This window comes from Schistocerca americana, chromosome X (assembly GCF_021461395.2).
Source record: "Schistocerca americana isolate TAMUIC-IGC-003095 chromosome X, iqSchAmer2.1, whole genome shotgun sequence".
In the NCBI taxonomy this organism is placed as follows: domain Eukaryota; kingdom Metazoa; phylum Arthropoda; class Insecta; order Orthoptera; family Acrididae; genus Schistocerca; species Schistocerca americana.
The window spans coordinates 682,268,681-682,292,269 of NC_060130.1; the positions used below are offsets into that span (position 1 = coordinate 682,268,681).

Here is a 23,589-nt window from a genome sequence, read left to right on the forward strand (position 1 = left end):
GCCGGGGTGGTCGAGCGGTTCTAGGCACTTCAGTCTGGAACCGCGCGACCGCTACGGTCGCAGGTTCGAATCCTGCCTCGGGCATGAATGTGTATGATGTCCTTAGGTTAGTTAGGTTTAAGTAGTTCTAAGTTCTAGGGGACGATGACCTCAGATGTAAGTCCCATAGTGCTCAGAGCCATTTGAACCATTTTTTTAGACGGCAAAATATTTACCGTATGGCTACCCAGCTTTATAGGAATGATGTTCAGATTGTGCGTCGCAGGATTTGCCTTGTTAATGTCATGACTTTCCGTTAAACACCGGTACTGGTACGGCGACGTACGGTTGAAACAAAAACATCGGTGTCCATTACAATTGCAGACAGTCAACATGGGTTTGGACGAGGTGAACAGAACTTTACTCATAAAGGTATTTTATCACAATACCTGCAATAGTTCTACTGCCCTTCGCGAGTATCGATGCGTTAAAGTAAAACGGAGAGGTCCTCTTTCCGCACCAGGATTGAGGGACATCATTCGGAAGCTCGAATTAACTGACGATTTGGGAATTAGTCCTGGAAAAGCAACGGCCAAATGCGTCACAAATTGCTGAAGAAGTTACTGTTGCCACAGATGAGAATGCTGGGCGCAATGTGCGACCTTCAAGCGGTGCAAGAGCTGTGTCTCGGCAGGTGAACATTCCATGGTCCACCGTTCGAAAAGTGCTGCGAACAGTTGTCAAATTGTACATCTAGTGCAGTACAGGCTGTAATGGATGCAGATGGTCGTCAGATTGAGCAACGTTTGTAACCTGGAACGTAAACATGGTACTCAATTAACAAAGATTACCCTATCATGTGAAAATTAATATGTGTTTTCTTTTCAGTGGTTTATTCGTTATTTCTTTTCCGCATTTCGTTGCAAATTTTTCCGCAAAGTTTCATTGTGCTGCGATCACTCGTTTTTCATAGGGACCCGCCCAAGTAGCGAAAGTTTAATTATAACCAACCTGTGCAACAACAACTAGAAATTACGGGAAGGTAGGTTTTTAATTATGAGTACTGGCAGCCATGGGCACGAGAGGGTGAAAGGGGAACGGAAAGAAGAACGTGACAGCAACAACTAATGAATATAAGGGAAAGTGCCGTCCCTCAGAGAGAGAAGCTACCTGGGAGAAGATGTGAGTAGTTCAAAAATGGCTCTGAGCACTATGAGACTCAACTGCGGAGGTCATTAGTCCCCTAGAACTTAGAACTAGTTAAACCTAACTAACCTAAGGACATCACAAACATCCATGCCCAAGGCAGGATTCGAACCTGCGACCGTAGCGGTCTTGCGGTTCCAGACTGCAGCGCCTTTAACCGCACGGCCACTTCGGCCGGCGATGTGAGTAGTAGGTTTACTATTTTGCAGAGGGAAAGTTGCCCATATACGTTGATTTTTGGGAAAAGGTCATGAGGGTGACAGAATGAAGAGCTTCACCTTCTTCTTGTAAGCAGCAGCGCTTTGAATTGTACGCAGAAATCGGGGCAGCCTGTTCCAGAGGCAGATAGCAGCAGCAGCAGCGACGGAGTTAGCCAATTTTTTTTAATTAATGAGCACAGCTAGTATACTTGATAAGTGGGACCGTGTGTTTCGAACAAAATGAGATGGCAGGTATTTAAGCTCAGATGCGAGGTAGTGGGGTGTTTGCGCACTGAGGGTGCAATTAAGTAGACATGGTGTGTTGTAGTCACATAAGCTGTCTGATCGCAGTCACCCTAACTGTGCGCATGAAGCATTGATATGGTCATGCAGACGAATGTTGCAGATGTAACACACACAAGCACTCATTGTTAGTTCTAACTGTCTAGTGTTGTCACTACTAGTGCCGCATTGAATTACGTCACAGTAGTATAGGTTCGGTAGAACGAGATAGTGCACGGATTCGCGTTTCTCATCCTATGGAAATACACTGACGGAAAAAATTGTAACACCAGAAAATAATTAATGTAGATGTAATCTCCCCACGGAAAATTACCCTCTACCACGCAATAATTAATAATGGTCAATCAAATCATCCACATTTATTCACTTTTGAAAAGTATCTGATCGGATTTTCTAGTAATATATGCGCCGACAGCTCGTCGACGCCAAGGTATTTTTCTAGTACGTTTATTCTTTGGAATAACAGAGATACATATATGTATTCTCCATGGTTATTATAGACGGATAACTAGGACAGCTTCGGAAGTATCGGTTGGAAGATTGTCGGGTTGCTAAAAGAGACATATTTGCTTTTCTTCTCGCTAAAGCCAGCTATTAACGTTTGTGCCACTAGCGGGTTATTTGAAGAGAGAGAAAAACTGTAAACGCAAATTAAGTAAGACTTGGAATGAACAGAAAACGGAACATGTAATGGAGATGGATTGAATATACAATTTCCCTCATAAATAAGATTTGTGACCCTTTTATTCTAGAGTGAATGACGAATGAGTTCTCTGTCTGAATCATTGATGATTGTCTTGGCCCTGTAATTAGTGGGGAAGTTTCAGTTGTGACGAAGAGAGCCTGCAATCACCGAGATTTTATAAAATCGTCCAAAAAGGCTTCGGACACATTTGAAATTCTAAATCTGTCGTAAAATGAACGAATTGGTCAAACGATCGATTTTCCCAACTGAATGCAGCGCTTAACAATAATAATAGATATAAAGATCTTTTACAGCAAGCCAGCCGCTGAATGTTAAGACGAAGGGCTCCACCAGAGATTCTATTGGGCTGATTTCACGTAATGAAATATTATATTTAAAATCGTACAGAGAAAAGAGAGAGAGAGAGAGAGAGAGTGTGTGAATGAAATTAGAGAAAATACTCAGAATCCTCCATTAGTATAATTGTTTGCCTGTCTTATCACGGATCAGCCTAAAGACAAAACAGGAGGCCCTTAATTTACGGTACAGATTTATGTGTGAGAGTGAAGGAATCGTAAAGGCAACAAATACACGTCTTTACAGACAAAACATTACACCAAGTTAGCGGCAAGCTGCATTCACATACTTTCATCATTTACAGTATAATCCATTATATAGAGTAATCATATTTCGGGAATACCCATGTCTCGGTAACATATTTAAGTGATTAACGTTGCAAGATAACAGTTTAATGTAAGCACGAGATAAGCCATTGCAAATGTGAAATGCTGGAACATAAATGACCGGTGTAACCGCCAGACTGTTAAATGCACCCGTGCAAACGTGCCTGCATTGTGTTGTACAGGTGCCGTATGTCAATTTGTAAGATGGAGTTCCGTGCCTGTTGCATTTGGTCGATCAATACAGAGACGGTTAATGCTGTTTGTGGATGACGCTGCGGTTGTCGTCCCGTGATGTCCCCACATGTGCTCTATTGGAGACAGATCTGGTGATCGAGCAAGCCAAGCTAACGAGTCGACACTCTGTGCCGCACATTGGTTTACAACAGCGGTATGTAGGCGAGCCTTACCCTAATGGAAAACATCCCCTGGGATGATGTTCATGAATGGTAGTACAACAGACAGAAGCACTAGATTGAAGTACACATTTGCAGTCAAGGTGCGCGAGATAACCACGAGAGTGCTCCAGCTGTCATACGAAAACGCACCCCAGACGATAACTTCAGGGGTAAGTCCAGGGTGTCTGGCAAGCAGACAGGTTGGTTGCCGTCCCTCAATTGGCCTCCTTCCAACCAACACACCTGCACCGAGGCAGAACCAGATTTCACCAGAAAACACAATAGACCTCCACCCTGACCTCCAGTGAGCTTTCACTGAAATCCCAAATGGCGGTGGTTTGGGGTTAGTGGAACGCAAGCTTCATGGCTTCCTGCTCAGAGTTGTCCTTGAATTAATCGATATATAACAGTTCGTTGTGTCGCTATGGTGCCAAATGCTGCTGAAATTGCTGTTGCAGATGCAGTACGATGCGCTAGAGTCATACTCAGAACTCGAAGGTCTTCCCTCTCGGTAGTGCTATGTGGCCGTCCGGAGCCCGGTCTGCTTGAGTCTGTGTATTCTCATGACCACCGCTGCTAGCAATCATGTACAGTGATTACTTTCCTGCCAAGTCTTTCTGCAATATCGCAGGAGGAACGTCCAGCTTCATGTAGCTCTATTACACGACCTCGTACAAACTCAGTGAGGTGTTGGTTGATAACGGCGTCTTTGTCGCTTTAAAGGGATTTTTGACTAACATAACTCCACACATCCAACCTCAAAGGTAACTAACACTCACGACCGTTACATCATATATTTAAAGCTAAACCTGATTTGCATTCTCGTAGTGGCACTACTACACTACTGGCCATTCAAATTGCTACACCAAGAAGAAGTAAAAGCTTTCGAAATATGGTGCTACAGAAGAATGCTGAAAATTAGTTGGGTAGATCACATAACTAATGAGGAGGTACTGAATAGAAATGGCGAGAAGAGGAGTTTGTGGGACAACTTGACTAGAAGAAGGGTGCGGTTGGTAGGATATGTTCTGAGGCATCAAGGGATCACCAATTAAGTATTGGAGGGCAGCGTGCAGAGTGAAAATCGTAGAGGGAGACCAAGAGATGAATACACTAAGCAGATTCAGCAGGGTGTAGGTTGCAGTAGGTACTGGGAAATGAAGAAGCTTGCACAGGATAGAGTAGCATGGAGAGCTGCATCAGACCAGTCTCAGAACCGAAGACCAGAACAACAACAACAAGAAATGCAGATGATAAATGGGTATTCATTGGACAAATATATTATACTAGAACTAACATGTGATAACATTTTCGCGCAATTTGGGTGCATAGAACCTGAGAAATCAGTACCTAGAACAACCACCTCTGGCCGTAATAACGGCCTTGATACGCCTGGGCATTAAGTCAAACAGAGCTTGGATGGCGTGTACAGGTACAGCTGGCCATGCAGCTTCAACACGATACCACAGTTAATCAAGAGTAGTGCCTGGCGTATTGTGACGAGCCAGTTGCTCGGCCACCATTGACCAGACGTTTTCAATTGGTGAGAGATCCGGAGAATGTGTTGGCCAGGGCACCAGTCGAACATTTTCTGTATCCAGAAAGGCCCGTACAGGACCTGCAACATGCGGTCGTGCATTATCCTGCTGAAATGTAGGGTTTCGCATGGATCGAATGAAGGGTAGAGCCACGGGTCGTAACACATCTGAAATGTAACGTCCACTTTTCAAAGTTCCGTCAATGCGAACAAGAGGTGAGCGAGACGTGTAACCAATGGCACCCCATACCATCACACGGGATGATACGCCAGTATGGCGATGACGAGTACACGCTTCCAATGTGCGTTCACCGCGATGTCGCCAAACACGGATGCGACCATCATGATGCTGTAAACAGAACCTGGATTCATCCAAAAAAATGACGTTTTGCCGTTCGTGCACCCAGGTTCGTCGTTGAGTACACCATCGCAGGCGCTCCTGTCTGTGATGCAGCGTCAAGGGCAACCGCAGCCATGGTCTCCGACCTGATAGTCCATGCTGCTGCAAACGTCGTCGAACTGTTCGTGCAGATGGTTGTAGTCTTGAAAACGTACTCATCTGTTGACTCAAGGATCGAGACGTGGCTGCACGATCCGTTACAGCCATGGCGGATAAGATGCCTGTCATCTCGACTGCTAGTGATACGAAGCCGTTGGGATCCACCACGGCGTTCCGTATTACCCTCCTGAACCCACCGATTCCATATTCTGCTAACAGTCATTGGATCTCGACCAATGCGAGCAGCAATGTCGCGATACGATAAACCGCAATCGCGATAGGCGACAATCCGACCTTTATCAAAGTCGGAAACGTGATGGTACGCATTTCTCCTCCTTACACGGGGCATCACAACAACGTTTCATCAGGCAACGCCGGTCAACTGCTGTTTGTGTATGAGAAATCGGTTGGAATCTTTCCTCATGTCAGCACGTTTTAGGTGTCGCCACCGGCGCCAACCTTATGTGAATGCTCTGAAAAGCTAATCATTTGCATATCACAGCATCTTCTTCCTGTCGGTTAAATTTCGCGTCTTTAGCACGTCATCTTCGTGGTGTAGCAATTTTAATGGCCAGTAGTGTAATTCCGTCAGTACGTGTTCCGAAACTGTTTGAGGACCTAGGGGCAAGCGGAAGTCTTTCAGTACATGGTGACAGTATTTACTACCCAGCTGTGGTGCTTATCCAAAGTTACACCAAAGTTTTTCAGTTTTCTGGTACGGCATTGGAATACCGTTAAATTGAATAGGAAGTAATTGTTCGCAGTATTCTGAACTTACTGATATCTGATGGGATACAAAGATTACTTAGTGTTACCCCAGATGTATATTAATGAGTTATCTCCCTTTCTTATAGGCATCATATTGCCTTCACCAGTACTAAAAAGATCAGTCATTCGGTCCACCAGCTCTGAATACTGTCCCAGAGTTTCTGCATTATCTTACAATCGTCGACGACGGTACTTTTCTGTTGGCAGCATCATCGTTAGGTAGTAATCTGACGCTCAGCAGCCGTGGTAGTAGGTTCCACGACACTCCTTCACTACGTGATTGACGCAGATAAGTGATTTGTTTTCTTTTACACTAACTTTACCTACGAACATTTCGCTCAATTACAACATCGATGAAATGAGACAACATTCATAATCGTAGAAGTTGTTTTTATGTATTTACGCATCCATGAACGAAACAATATGAAATTATACCGTACTTGGGAATAGTCCATCTTGTACTATATGGCGGTTATTAGACTACAAACACGTAGAACGAATTAAACAACATCACGGTATTAAGTAAATCGTACTGCTGGTGGTGGTGGTGGTTAGTGTTTAACGTCCCGTCGACAACGAGGTCATTAGAGACGGAGCGCAAGCTCGGGTTAGGGAAGGATTGGGAAGGAAATCGGCCGTGCCCTTTCAAAGGAACCATCTCGGCATTCGCCTGAAACGATTTAGGGAAATCACGGAAAACCTAAATCAGGATGGCCGGAGACGGGATTGAACCGTCGTCCTCCCGAATGCGAGTCCAGTGTGCTAACCACTGCGCCACCTCGCTCGGTAATCGTACTGCTTACCATCATACTACACAAAACTCTTATTAAGCAATAACATGTGGTTGAAAATCACCAATTATACTATTTTCAAGAACAAAAAATACCGTTCTTCTAAAACAGCGATGCATAGATTTCAGGAAGGTCGTGAACTATACATTCGCCACTCCTGTTTACTTGTATAGAAAGTAAAACAAATTCATGGGAGAAAATACCTCTAAACAGTTCATAAAAGCCAGCGCTTACACTCTTCTACACTTGCCACAAAGAGGTTCGAAATATTGGTCATGCAGTCCGTTTGACCAGATCTATACAGATTTCTCGGGATTTTCCTAAATTATTGGAGGTGAATTCCGGGATGCTTTCTTGGAATAGGTCACAGTCGATTTCTTCGCCTCTTCTTGTCCAAATAAAGCAATTCTCTGTGTAATGTGATAGCTTTCTTACGTAAAACTTGTTAGTAAAATACATAATTGTGTAATACTGGCCCACCTGGCACATTATTTGTCGAGGACGGCCTAGGAGTTAACGTTTCTTTCAATCGACACCATTACAGACTGTACTATAGAGCAGATAGACGATAAAGGGGACGTTGTTGTGACAATGATACTGGAATTTGCCTGATTTCTTTAAGCGAACCACGAAAACTTCAAGTTGTGATGATTGTGTGGTGATACTAACCCTCATCCTCCTGAAAACTTCTCCATAGCGTTAATCGACTGCTAATGTGGGGCAGTCTCCATACAGAAATTCCTGGTCTTAATTCACTGAGTAAGTCCAACAAGATAGACGAGAAACTTTCTATATCATGCAGTGACAACAGTGTGCTTTATTACTGAACGTCGCTTTCCTCTCATGTCGCCAGAAACACACCACCTATGACGTAAGTACACACATTAGCTGTCTGCTTTCTGAAAAGTGCATCTGACCTTCAGTGTGAACACCGTCCTGTTGTTTCTACTAAACAAGAAGCCATACCACTAGTAACTCACTCTGCCGTTGTCGCTCGATTGGCAACCAAAACTAATGAATGTGGGAGTTGAAATACAGATTTTTCAGCCGCACCTCAAAATTATTAATTTACGGGTGGGTGTGTAAAACGCAGAGGATTTCGAAATGTTAATTGCAATAATAAGTTTACCTTTCATTTTAAGAGAGCGAGGCGAGGTGGTTTAGTTGTTGAAATAGAGATTAGTATTTGAGAGCAGTGAGGTTTTCTCGAATTACATGATTTGAGTACCAGATTGTTTCAGACAAGTACATGGCCGATTTCCTTCCCTATTCTTGTTCAATTCGTCTATAATGACCTTGGCCTGGATGGTATTTTATACTCTAAGCTTACTCCATTTTTTGATAGTTTCCGATACATAACGAGAGATTATTAACACTTCATTATTTCGGACTCAGATAGGAATTCTTTTATTAAGCTAGATATAATGCGAATTAAATAAATATTTCGCTACGCTCTTTCAGGTCGTATAGAAGTTTCCGTCCAAATAACACACCCTATCAGTTAAGCGAATCAGACACGGGATGTTTTACAGTACTGCTTTTATCTAAGATAATTGTGGTGTCACCGCCAGACACCACACTTGCTAGGTGGTAGCTTAAATCGGCCGCGGTCCATTTAGTACATGTCGGACCCGCGTGTCGCCACTGTGTGATCGCAGACCGAGCGCCACCACAAGGCAGGTCTAGAGATACGGACTAGCACTCGCCCCAGTTGTACTACGACTTTGCTAACGACTACACTTACGAAGCTTCTCTCATTTGCCGAGAGACAGTTAGAATAGCCTTCAGCTAAGTCCATGGCTACGACCTAGCAAGGCGCCATTAGCCTTACATAGTTTGATAGCTATCGTATGAAATGTCTCATCAAGAATGCTGTATTCACATCAAAGAATAAAAGATAAGTATTCGAGGAGCTGCATACTTTTCTTATTAGAATTCAATACTTATCCTGTTCCAGAATTCACGCCCGTCTGCGTTAGATAGCGTGCATTTCGGCCTCCTCGATCTACTAGGTGTTGGCACATTTACCAACACATCAATAATCCCACGGTAATAATATCACACTTTTAGCTGACAAGATTTCGTATCGGAAGTAGTGTGTGCAACGAACGGATCAAGAAGACGTTATTAGAGATCGCGTCGGGCGCATCTCGGGGAAGCTTGATGGGGCCATTGTAATTAACCTGGTATGTATTATATACTGAGAGATAATGTCAACAGCACTGAGGTTATTTGCTGATAACGCTGCTACGCACAAACAGAATGTATCACAGAGAAGTTGTTTAAGTTTTGTGCAATCATAACACGATGGAGACACGGGATATTACCGGGTGATGTAAACAAATGGGATGTGACGTACATGAATAGCAGAAAAGGTCATTGATAATTTGAGTACAACATCTATGATAATAACTCTTCAGTCATAATCATCAAATACTTGAAGGTGAACGTCAAATCGATATACGATGGGAACAATACCTAAGAGAATTGGCTGATGACATAGTTGGAGTTCCAGACTTTCTTCATTCCACACAAAATCCTCAACAAATTCCACTGCGAAGCTCTAAAAGATGTCATTACGTATAGGCTTAATCTTAAGATGCCGAGGGGTTGTCTCCAAACAGGTTTCAGTGAACATATAACTTATAGCCATATACTTGTCGTATGAACATATTAGGTCAGGTAAATAAAGAGGAAGCGATAATATTGGTACGCTTTTTAGACGCAGCAATAAAACGCACAGTGTCTTACGTAAGCAAATGTTTATGTAGGAGGAAGACCGTATTCGTTTTGTTTACTTTCATGAACGCACAACAAAACTGTTTCAACTTTGAAACCGCCCAAACACAACGTCGCAAGGCGTCAATGGTCTGTTCTGAACACATAGGTTGTAGGTCTGAATAGCGTGATCGCACTGGGGTAAGACATTTATTCTGTTTCTGGACGGAATTCTCGCCAGACTGGAAGCCACATCTGCAGTGGCTGAGAAGCTGCCGCTTGTATGGAGCCTCTGATAATGGCTGCGAAATGGGGGGAGGGGAGGACTCCCAAGTTGTCAGGGCACGCCGGCGCGCCTCCCATTGTCTTCGCCATTAGTGCTGATTAATGACTGCCTGGATTTAGTTAGATTTGCGAAGACTAATTGAAGTAATGGGACGCACTTGACAGAAGTTTGTTGCAACCCCGTTAACTCCAACTTGCGGCCAGCCTCTACCACTAACGTTCCCATTTTTCAAATTATTCCTGTCGTCGCCTACAATATACCCGAGGATAAGAAACTAAATGACCTGCATCAGTGCTGAGAGGCGTGTTCTGCGATACGATTACATCGAAGTGCAAAAAATGGTCCGATGAAATGAAGATTATACTGATTGAGGGACCTAATCCAATAATATTTATGCTTGATTGATTTAAATTTTGGCTACGATAATCGACGCGAAGTGATTAGTCAGAGATAAAATAAGTGTGTGATATTATTACTAGCACACACTATTGCAACTTCACAGTGTTTCATTCATTTTGCGTGCGGTAGTGTGCATTTATTTATTTCTGGCACAGGAAACCAGCTCCATAGAGTTTACAGAAGGTCGCGTGGAACTCATGAAGCTATATCCAGAATGAGATTTTCACTCTGCAGCGGGGTGTGCATTGATACGAAACTTCCTGGGTAGGCAGAGAAAGCCGGCATGGTAACTCAGCGTGTTCAGTCAGAGGGGTTAGCTGCCCTCTGTAATAAAAAAACTGAGTTAATGGATCAACGACGAACCGAAACGGGTGTCTTGCGACGTCCGCCCCGAGCAGATACAACGAACGAAAACGAACAAAATGAGATTTTTTTAAAACAAAAAAGGGGTAGAGCACTTGCCCGCGAAAGGCAAAGGTCCCGAGTTCGAGTCTCGGTCCGGCACACAGTTTTAATCTGCCAGTAAGTTTCACATGAAGCTATAGTTTGAATGCTAACTCTAATTCGTTCTCACACAGTATTTTTGTCACAGTATTATATTTTTATTTTCATGTCATGTTAGTGCACTATTCTGCATCTAATTGGTACGTTGATATCATAACAGCCATGTACTGTGGTTGGACGAAAATATGGAAACACCTGCGCAAAATGCATGCTTGAACAGACACGGAGATGCTAGCCAAGCCTGCAGATTACGCTGTTGCATTTGACCACGAACGGCACATGAGGAGTCTCCTCAGTACGTTACAAGTGTCAGTCGTGGTCAGAACAGTGTTCTTTGTAGGTGTGAGTGCATTATATCGGCGCTAAGTGAATTCCAACGTGGGCAAATGGCTGGTGTCGTACGGTGCCGGTGGGTACTTCTGTAACCAAGGTAGCCGAAGTGTTGGGTGTCGCAAGAGGTACCGTGTCGAAAATTTCTACCGCATACAGGGAAAACGAAAACAACATTATCCACTAAGTCACAACCGCGAACGATAGTGAGTGTTGAGTGACCGTGACGGATGGTCGCTGACGAAGATTGTGATGAAAAATAACTGAATTTCGCACTCGCGAATACTGTCAGGACAAAATAACACGAAAGGAGCTCCATAAGCAGGGAATTTCAGAGCGAACTTGAATTCCGAAACCACTCATCAGTAATGCAAATGCCTGTAAAAGGAAAGGCTGGTGTCGGGTCTAGAAAACATGTACTATTGCGCAATGGAAGAACGTAATCCTGTCCGATGAGTCTCGTCGAGTTTGCGTCCCAAGGCTTCAGTGATGATTTGGACATCCATGTTGCGGTTTTCCATAGGCCCCATGGCTACTCTGCAAGGTCGCATTATTACTCGGGATAATGTGACCGTTTTGGCTGATCGGATCAACCCCCCCTATACAACGTTTTTTCCCAAATGGTGATGCTGTGCTCAAAGGCGACAGCTCGCATCGTACAGGATTGGTTTTGAGTGTGAGGATGAATTGTATCTCCCATGACCAAGGCAGTTACCGGTTCTCGATATTACTAACAAGGGAACCTCCCCATCGCATCCCCCTCAGATTTAGTTATAAGTTGGCACAGTGGATAGGCCTTGAAAAACTGAACACAGATCAATCGAGAAAACAGGAAGAAGTTGTGTGGAACTATGAAAAAAATAAGCAAAATATACAAACTGAGTAGTCTATGTGGAAGATCAGCAATATCAAGGACAGTATGAGCTTAGGAGCGCCGTGGTCCCGTGGTTAGAGTGAGCAGCTGCGGAACGAGAGGTCCTTGGTTCAAGTCTTCCCTCGAGTGAAAAGTTTAATTGTTTTATTTTTAGACAATTATCAAAATTCAAGCACTCACACATAATCAACTTCGCTCTCCAAAATTCCAGGACATGTTCAGATTTGCTTGGACATATGCAGGATTTGACGGTCTACACAGGGAAAAATTTGAAAACGTTAAAAACATGTGTTTTGACAGAGCACAGGGAAAACTGTGCGACTGTGAAACTGTTGCATTCATTTGTTGCAGTTTATGTGACAAACTTTTATGTTTTCATCACTTTTTTGGGAGTGATTTATTACGTTCACAAGAAAACCTAAATCGGGCAAGGTAGAAGAATCTTTTTACCCATTCGGCAAGTATACAAGTTAGGTGAGTCGACAACATATTCCTGTCATGTGACGCACATGCCGTCACCAGTGTCGTATAGAATATATCAGACGTGTTTCCCTGTGCAGGAATCGGTTGACCTATGACCTTGCGATCAAATGTTTTCGGTTCCCATTGGAGAAGCACGTCCTTTCGTCTACTAATCGCACGGTTTTGTGGTGCGGTCGCAAAGCACAGGCACTAAACTTATTGCAGTGAACAGAGACGTCAATGAACGAACGGACAGATCATAACTTCGCGAAAATAAAGGAAGTGAACTTTGCACTAGAGGGAAGACTTGAACCAAGGACCTCTCGTTCTGCAGCTGCTCACGCTAACCACGGGACCACGGCACTCCTAAGCTCATGCTGTCCTTGATGTTGCCTATCTTCCACATGGACTACTCAATTTGTATATTTTGCATATTTTTTTATAGTTCCACACAACTTCTTCCTGTTTTCTCGATTGATCTGTTTTCAGTTTTTCAAGGCCTATCCACTGTGCCAACTTATAACTAAATCTGAAAGGGGTGCGATGGGGAGGTTCCCTTGTGAGTCTTTGCGGTCTCCGTTGGAGAGAAGGGTGCGTGATCACTAGCCACCTCTTTCATCGTTAACTGAACTTGCCACTATTTTGCAGAAAGAATGGTATGAGATTCGTTTGAAAACCATACAGGACCTATATTTATCCATTCAGAGACGACTGGAAGCTGTTCTGAATGGCAACGGTTTTCCTAGAAAATTTGGAAATTTATAGTAACGTCTTATGGGACCAAGCTACTTAGGTCATCGGTCCCTGAGCCTACGCACTACTTAATCTAACTTAAACGAACTTCTGCTATGGACAACACACACACACCCATGCCCCAGGGAGGACTCGAACCTCGTACGGGGGAGCCGCACGGACCGTGACAAGGCGCCCCCGACCGCGCGGCTACCCCTCGCGTTTTCCTAGACCATATAAGGATGATAAGGTGTTGTGTTTTTGGCGTTTCCATATTTTTGTCCATTCTCTGTATATTTGTACTTCTTTTTGCAAATAACTTTGTACTGTGTATCGCAAAACTCACATAAAGTTCTCCATTGTAGCAGATGATAGAGCGTTACTTTTGGTGATCAATGAGAAAATACATCATATCGTTGTTAGGAGCGAAGTCTCTTTTCCCCTCCGTGCTCCTTGACGTCCCTACGGGGCTGTTCGCACCTTATTTCGTGGACTTGCTTTACATATTTTCTGCCGCTCTCCGTTTGCCCCTTGCCTTCTGCTGTTAAAACTCTCTGTTTCTGAAACTTCCTGGCAGATTGTAAACTGACTCGGAAAACGCTTTTGACACTGTGAACTGGGACCTACTCTTTACAACCATGAAAAAATAGGACTTGACTGCAAGGACAGAAGAATGAACTGTATGAAAAGCAAAGCACAAAAATAAACATCAATAAGTTAGAGGAAGAGTCCAGGATTAGAAAAGGAGTTAGACAAAGATTTCCCCTATAGACATATTTATTTATTGTGTTCATGAAGGAGAAAAAAATGTTCAAATGTGTGTGAAATTTTATGGGACTTAACTGCTAAGGTCATCAGTCCCTAAGCTTACATACTACTTAACCTAAATTAGCCTAAGGACAAAAACACACACCCATGCCCGAGGGAGGACTCGAACCTCCGCCGGGACCAACCGCACACTCCATGACTGCAGCGCCTTATACCGCTTTTTTTTTTAATCTCATTTTGTTCGTTTTCATTTGTTGTATCTGCTCGGGGCGGACGCCGCAAGACACTCGTTTCAGTTCGTCGTTGATCCATTAACTCAGTTTTTTTATTACAGAGGGTAGCTAACCCTCTGACCGAACACGCTAAGTTACCGCGTCGGCAGACCGCTCGGCTAATCCCGCGCGGCGAAGGAGAAAACAGAGGGAATAAAAGCCAATAGTGAAATGATACATTTTACTTATTAGATTTGCTGGTGGCATCGCGATGGTTGTAGGCTCCGAAAAAGAAATGAATAGAATGATAAGTCCAATCGGTACAATTAAACCACGCAAATTAAAAGTGAACAAACGGAAAACGAAAGTAATGGTAGTACAGAAAAATATGGGTGAAATTAAAACCAGTATAAAAATTGATGACTTCAGAATTGATCAAGTGAAACAATTTTCTCTCCGTAGTATAATTAGAGATAACAGTATATGTCTAATGGAAGTGAAGAGAAGGATTGAACTTACGGAACAGTCATTCATGACTAAGAAAAACTTTTAATTAGCAAACATGTTGTTATAGATGTCAGAAAATCCTTTCCAAAATCATTTGCAGTCAGTACACTGTTCCATGGAAGTGAAAGTTGGACGCTGGGCAAACTGGAAAGGAATCAACTTGCAGTTGCTGAAATGTGAATATCGCGGAAAATGATAAGAACGAGCTGGACGGAAAGGAAAACCAATGTGGAAATCTTAAGAAAAGTCAACGAAGAGCAAATATTGTTAAAGAAAGTGGAAAAAAATAAATTGGACATATCATCAAACATAATATCTCCATCATTAACATTCTCAAAGCGAAAGTCCTGGGAAAGAAAGGAAGGGGACGGACTAGGACGAAGTATTTGGAAGACATCGAGGAGAGGATAGTATGTGACAATTACATGGAATTGAAACGAACAGCCACTAACAGAAGTGAGTTGTTGCATCGACAACGCATTAGCCTTTACAGTGTGTGTGTGTGTGTGTGTGTGTGAGTGTGTGTGTGTGTGTGTGTGTGAGAGAGAGAGAGAGAGAGAGAGAGAGAGAGAGAAACAATGGTCTAAGACACAAAGGAATTAGGAATTACAGACACTGGCTGCGAGAGGGCATTGATTTAAATCAATGGGGAAAGTTGAAAATTTGTACCGCATTGGGATTCGAACCCGGGTCTCATGCTCTCTAGGCAGATGCTCTGATCAGTATGCCATCTGGACGCAGAGGTCATCGCAACTCCACGGACTATTCTAACACGCCTCCCGTTGGTCCCAAATTCTCAACTTATCCACAACTACGAATGTAGTGCCCCTTGCCCATTATCCTCGCTATTCGCGGCATTTCGCCGATTCCCGTGAGGGTTCGAGCCTTGTGTGCATCCTCACTGAAGAGATCATTCGCAGCTCTCGCCTTAATTATAAATGTATGTGGTGTCTATCCTTTCGGACATAAACACTGGTCTTTTGCGAGATACTCGATTCCAATAATATGCATAGTTCCCCCCGGATGGTATATACATTGGACAGGCACCGTTCATACTCTAACAAATCAGGCAACTTCATTCACGGTGTGCCATGGGCACATCTAAATACGATAGCTCCTTTCTGCCATTCTGTCACGTCTGCACGTCGAACCATCTTATTGCACTGAGTACATACAACCGACTGTCACATACACACGACAGTACACCACTTCACTGACACGACTTTCGTCAGTAGTGGAAGATTACATGACCGCCTATTACCAGTTCTGTGTCATGTACAGCGCTCCAGAGTGACAATTGTGCTGTTTTAAGTGAGAGGCTAGTATTTATTCCGTTAAGCTTAGTAGTGCCTCCCGCCGTACTGGGGAAGAAATGAATAAATAATACCCAAATCAACATACATGTGCGTAAATGTCCAACTAGAACTTGGAAAGTGCCTCAGCCCTACGCAGTATTACCTGACATAAAAGGAAGGAAACCAATCGCATTGCCCGCATCTCGTGGTCGTGCGGTAGCGTTCTCGCTTCCCACGCCCGGGTTCGGTTCCCGGCGGGGTCAGGGATTTTCTGTGCCTCGTGATGGCTGGGTGTTGTGTGATGTCCTTAGGTTAGTTAGGTTTAAGTAGTTCTAAGTTCTAGGGGACTGATGACCATAGATGTTAAGTCGCATAGTGCTCAGAGCCAGCCAATCGCATTACTCAAAATGGCTCTGAGCACTATGGGACTCAACTGCTGAGGTCATTAGTCCCCTAGAACTTAGAACTAGTTAAACCTAACTAAACTAAGGACATCACAAACATCCATGCCCGAGGCAGGATTCGAACCTGCGACCGTAGCGGTCTTGCGGTTCCAGACTGCAGCGCCTTTAACCGCACGGCCACTTCGGCCGGCTAATCGCATTACTCAGGAACTATTTGTCTTGGAGTACCAAACCTTTTTTTCGTAAGAGCTGTATTTACCGATGGTTGAGGAATCAGATGCTCTGTATGGCAAAAAGTCTTCAGACACCCGACAAATATATAAAGAGTGATCAGAAGCAGTCTGAAAAGATTATAGGGGTGTCGCAGGGTAGGTTGTGCTGATAAATAATTGTTATGGAAAAAAATTCGGTATGTTGCGCCGTTTTCGCGTTAATTAGCGTTGAAGTTAGCCAATCAGGCCGTTGAGGCGCAAATTCAAGCGGCCGACCAGTGATGGTGTTGCCAAACGTGTTCGTTTGGTTCCCTAAAGCCGAAAAAGAGAGCGATACAAAAATTCGAAATGGGACAGTGGTAAAGATCGAACCCGAGCCAAATGCTGAGCAGTCTCGTGCGCTATTATCTATGCTATGAGAACAACTAACACTTAAGTGTATCTGGGGGGCGGCTTAAATCTGCGGGCGCAACGACCTGATTGGATAACATCAATGATAATTAACTCGGATACGGCAGAACGTACCGAATTCTTTTCTTAACAATTATTTCTCAGTACAACCCACCCTGCAACAACCTTACGAGCTTTTCAGACTGTTTCTGACTACCCTGTACAGCCCCACGTGAGCCTTGGGTTGTTGTTTTATGGATTATTATATCCTTTGCGAGCGCCTGTTCCTTTGTTTGAGCGACTCTTTCGGAATTCAGGTCAGTAATACATTATTTTCTCTAAAAATAAAGAAACGGACTTGATTTCCTTGTTCTCATAGTATGCTGTGCAACCGTAACGTGTATTCAGTTCTATGTGAAATACACGAGATAGAAGTCGTGGTACCTAATTTTATAAATTTAAAAGTATGATTTCGAATCGAATCCTTAATTTCTGAAGAGGTGTGCATCAGCAACAGTGTGTCCTCTCTTAACGGATAACAACGTACGATATTTGTTTTAGCGTGCTAATACGCCGATTACGCTACACGTTTAATATGTATGGGGCATGATGAAACGGACACGCTCCAGCACGACTGTGTGCTAGCAAATGGTGTGCGGCAGCTGTAGGCGCACAGCCTCCGCCTCCTAGTTCTAATGCAGCAATTTGCTTCACACTACCGTGAATACGAAGTTACCCAGGCCAGCAATAATCACGCCACTGATTGACTCTAAATACATATACATCGACATCTACATTAATACTCCGAAAGCCACTGGACGGTGTGTAGCGGTAGAAACTTCGGAAACCGCAATCAATTACTGCCTTTCGTGTTCCGTTCGCGAATGAGCTCGAATTTCTCTGATTTTACCAATATGTTCATTTCGTGAGATATAAGTGGGCGGAAATAATATGTTACTTGGCTTTTCTTTAAACGCGATTTCTCGGAATTTTAACAGTAAACCTCTCAGTGTGACAAGACACCTTTTTCGTTGAAAACGTCGCACACTAGAATTGGATGAGCTCGCTGTGACGCTCTCTCGCTTACTAAACGAAAACGTGGTGGCACGTGCTGCTCTTCTTTGGATGTTCTCTGTTTTCTCTGTTGATCACATCTGGCAACGGCCCCACACGTACAATACACAAGATTTGCTTCAGCGAGGGCCTTGTAGCTGCCTCTTTCGTATATAAGTTACAATTCTTTATGTTCCTTCCAATGAATCTCAAACTGGCGTACACCTCCCTTCTCAGACACCTTTAAATCGTGTAAAACACATACTCCTGGGTACTATAATTTGTGACTGTTTCCAGTGATCCGCAGCGAGCAGTGTAGCACAGTGGTTAGCACACTGGACTTGCATTCGGGAGGACGACGTTTCAGATCCGCGTTCGGCCATCCACATTTAGATCTCCTTGACTTCCCTAAATCGCTTAATGCAAATGTCAAGATGGTTTCTTTGAAACGGCGCGGCCAGTTTCCTTCTCTGTCCTCCCCTAATACGAACTTGTGAGCCAGCCGCGGTGGCCAAGCGGCTCTAGGCGCTTCAGTCCGGAACCGCGCGACTTCTACGGTCGCAGGTTCGAATCCTACCTTGGGCATGGATGTGTGTGATGTCCTTAGGTAAATTAGGTTTAAGTAGTTCTAAGTTCTAGGAGACTGATGACCTCAGATGTTAAGTCCCATAGTGCTCAGAGCCATTTGAACCATTTTTTTGAACGAACTTGTGCTCCGTCTCTAATGACCTCGTCGTCGACGGGACGTTAAATTCTAATCTCCTCCTCCTCCTCGTCCTTGTGATTCACCGTCAGTCAGGTAATAATGAGTTCCTCCATCTGTTTACGCGCAATACACCTGTTTAGAGCAAGTGCCAAACCGTGCACCAAGCGTCGATCATATGTAAGGCTTCCCGCGTTTCATTACTATTTCTGCCGTTGTAACATACTCATATACAACAGCATCCACCATGAGCAGCCCTACGGATCTTCCCACGTTAGCCAGCAAAACATAGAGAAAGAGTATATTTCTAGATCAAAGAAAAAAGTAGCAGTAAAGTTGATAACACTACACAAAACATTCGAGGCATATGTAACCAGAAACATACAAAGAGCCACTAGTGCTGTTATATTGTGGTGCGTTTCCCGCCGAGAAATGTATAGTTCTGCAAAGCAGTATGGGATTCGGCCAAAATCAACCGTGCCAAAAGAAGGAATAACTCAAAAACGTGCAAGAGACGGCATTTCTTGATGTGAGAGAAAACAAGACATGAAATATCGTAAGCTAAATCATCTTTTTTAGAGAACTATTTCTCGATCTAGGAAAGGCAGTTTGTAAATATCCTTCATTACAGACCACTGACGATGTTTTATTTCAATAAAATGAAGTTCGTTTGGTGACAAAAACAGGTAATTTCATATAGTTGCAAAGACGGAATTAAAATGCCTTTAATAAACATTTATGTATTCTTTTAAAATTTTAAAAAATTCATTACAGATTTAAAAAATAAGTAGGTTGCAAAGAATATACAATATTAAATTTTGATAACTAGTTTCGGTTGTTCATACAACCATCTTCAGATCAATCATGCTAAAGTATATCAGTGCATAGAACACGGATGGACCACATCATGTGTAAAATTTGGTGACGAGTGTAAGTGTTTTATACTTGACTGCAAGTTTATGAAGCATGGTTTAGGATCAGCCTTTTATTGCGTTGGTAAACCCAGAATTTTTCTGACATTTTCTCTTAAATGACCTTGTACCAAGCTATTCAGACGAAGCGGTCCATCCGTATTCTATACGCTAATATAAACTTTACCATGATTGACCTGAAGATGGCTGTATGAACAACCGAAAATAGTTATCAAATTTTCAGATTGCATGTTATTTGCTATTTAGACAATTTAAAAATGTAATGAATTAAAAAAATTAATGAATCTATAATATCGTATCTCTCCATTTCTGAAAATGTCAGGTATTACTAGTGACTTATGCATATCGCGCTAATAACCACACTATAGCACTCAGCTGGTGTACGTCGGGTATTACCTTCACATTTGTCGGTTTCACCCCCATTAAGTATACCGTGCTGATTCTTTGATAGGAATCCTCCGTCCAGTCAAAAATCCGGCTCGATCCTCACTAATCTCTTAATTTGTTCGCTAGGAGGCCTGCAGAACTACGTAGAATGCCTTCTTGACATCAAGGAACGAGGCATCTACTTGGACGCCACTGTGCACTGTCTTTTTCATATCATTGACAGAAAGAGCTAACTGAGTTTTACAAGATCTTTGTGTGCATATTTCATGTCTGTCCCCAATGAAGAGAATTAAGACCTCCCAAGAATATACTAGCGTAAAACTGGTCCATAGTTATACAACAGTTTCAAGTCAGCTATGTAGTCCTACTGCTACGCGTATCTGTCATAACACCTTGCTTGAAATGGGAATGAGATGTGCCTTTTTCCAGACGCTTGCTGTGTTTTATTGTTCCACTTTACTGGATTTTGATGTAACGCAATATTGTCATTTGTTCCCAGATACAGAGTGACGGGAGGTACTTCGATTCACTAGGCGTAGTAGTTTGTAGTTTTGTACCTGTAGATAAACTGACAAAAAAAAACAGTCGCGCCATGAAACAGAGACAACGAAAGAAGCTGGGGGATGTAAACAGCCATCCTGTAATAGTGTATTTATTAGGAGTGAAGGCTGCTGTTATTATGATAGAATAGATCAGGCGATCCATGAGGTTTTAGGTCAGGGTCTTCACTAAAAATCACTACTGGCCCACCCGGTCCCCTATGGCTTTTTCTAGTCTCCGAGATGTGTCTAGAGACGAAACATTTTTTGAATGTCTCCTTTCTGTCTAAAGTTCATGTCTTTCATGCCTTGAAAGGATTTCATCAGACGTTGTTACTTTAAGTGTTTAAGAAGAAGGTATCTGACAATCGCTGATTTACTTTGGTAGGAGAAACACATTTTAAAAGTGAAAAGACTTATTATAACCACCTCACTGAGGCTGGCGACGCATCGTGTGGAAACCAGTGTCGATGCTTGAAGTCTATAGCCGAAACCGCAGTAGAGAACGAACGTTACGACTGTAAGTAATGCGACTCCGAATCATTGCGGATGAACGAAAGCCAAAATGATCATACTCAACAACACACACTCCAACTGAGTTCTAAAATCGAAGACTGGGTAAGGAAAGTCAGGCAGTTGTCGTACGTGAACTGTCTGCCGTCATCCCGTTACCGACGAGCGACATCTGAGCCATACAAACTACGAACTCCGCCACACTCTGAGTCCGTCTCCATATCGTTGGAGTGGCGGTATATTAGAAAACGGGTGTCTGTCTGGGACTTCCTAAATTAAAGGGGTGGGGAAGGGCAGGGGGAGGATGGTGTTGTACAAATCAACAATAGCAGCACTCATGGAATTGGGAAGCGGATATCAATAAAACACTGCTTAAAGGCACGAAGAATGGGCCTAGCACGAAACAAATAAATTACGCCTTTCAGAATTAAACACCTTCGGGGAATACTATATGGCAACTGTGCATAACATCAGTCTTGTAATACGACGAAAAGGGCATTGTATTGACAAATGGACTCAAGCAAAGAATTGTGAAGCTGCTGGTTAATGCACTTTAAACGTGATATTTGAGGGTTTGTGAGTGAATTTACCATTTGAATTAGAACAGTGCTAGCAATCTTTTATTACAATCTTTATGTAAATTACCTTTGACTTTTTCCTTCTTTAACCAACCTGCATATCGAAGTATGTAAACATGCAATGGCATACGGGAAAAATATGAAGCAACACTTAACAGCTGAAAATACTGAAATAAAACTGAATAAAAGGAGGGGTGGAAGGAGATCACCAGTAAACATAAGCCCTAGGTAAGAACTGCCGGGGGTCGAGAGCTGATCACCCATTGTGTAATGTTAGTAAAAACGAATCATGTACTGCATCAGGAGCTTCAGATCCCTTGGCAATTAGTAGCCGAAAACTGGTATATGAATCGACTACTGCACACAACAAACGTATTCCACAATATGTAAGTAACAGGAATTGGATAGAAGTCACATTAAGTACAGCACTGATCCTATTCCGTACTGATGCAGTACAGTGTGGACAGGTAGTCATTTTACCTTACTGCTACACTATCCCAGTCCACTCACAGTCTCTCTTTTCGATAAGCACTCTATAAGGTAACTCTAATTTCCGTTCATTTGGTGTTCATTTGGATACAGGCGTCGACATTTGTAGATGTGAGCACAGAATGAGAACCTGCAGCCGTAAAGGAATCAGATTCATAGAATGAGATACTACAGCTGTAAATGAATCACACTCATATAGTGAGAAACAATGTTAAAGTTCGCACTGGATCATCCGTATTAAGGTTATGCGCTTTTTTCCGCCCTGACTGGGTGTGTTGGCGTCACGGTGGCCGATACCTTCCAACCAGCACACCTCGAAATGAGCAAATGCTTAGTTCATAACAACCATGATGTTGAATGTATGTTAGACCTTAATTTTCCTTCCTTCCTTTGCCAATATAAGCAATTCGATTCTAAACATTGGGTGTCCCAATATTCAGGGATATGAGAGGAGCAGTCATTCGAAGCAAAGAACTCTAGTAAACATGACCTCTGAATTGCATGCCATGAACACTTCTTCATCTTCGATGTTGTGAAACAAATCTCTTCTACTGTAAGCTCTTTACTTTCCATATTTTGACAGGTTGTGGTATGAACCAAACAAGAAAAAAAATGTCCCGTTGACTTGGGCTCTAAAGTGCACTTCTTAAGAGCTATGAGCACTTGTTCCTCTTCGCTACTGTGAAAAGCATGTGTTCTAGTCTACAAGTACTCATAGCTCTTAAAAACCCGTGTTTACTAGACATTTTTCCATCGAATGATTCTCTCTGTCGTACCTCTGAATATTGAACCATTCCTCCTGGGATACCCTATATATTCCCTTTTCTAGCATGCGCGAACACTAACCAGACCTTCATATTACTATTTCGTTAGCAGCTTTGAATATAACTGGACATTTTATTTTCAGACATCTGGCCGCCTGGGGCGATACGCCGTACCAACGCCGAAGATCCTTCCGCAACCATGATCAAAAGAGTGGTAAGACTACACAAACACATTTACTAGTATAGGGTAACAACTCACATTAGAGTATATAGCTATTTAAGGTATACCCTAATTTCTTTTTCATTAACATAAATATTATGAATTATAATAATCGTTAAGTTTTATGAATATCTGTATGAAACTCTAAAAATCTTAGAATTTGATCAGTATAACCATGAAGCAGCTTTGACGAAATAAGTTGTCTGAAACGAATTTCTCATAACGGGTGCAACAGAAGTGTCATGCTGCTTTCACCAGCAATTTTTCCTAAG

General features: G+C 42.9%; 1 protein-coding gene across 4 annotated transcripts in view; it reads left to right on the forward strand.

The window, feature by feature from the left end:
* The window catches only part of LOC124554776 (protein O-linked-mannose beta-1,2-N-acetylglucosaminyltransferase 1-like), a 1,050,404-nt gene that overhangs the window by 925,495 nt on the left and 101,320 nt on the right, over positions 1-23,589 (forward strand). For all 4 annotated transcript variants that reach the window (XM_047128420.1, XM_047128423.1, XM_047128421.1 and 1 more), the window contains one exon: positions 23,241-23,311. The gene's annotated coding sequence lies outside the window, so the exon portion shown is untranslated. The remainder of the gene's footprint in view (positions 1-23,240; positions 23,312-23,589) is intronic.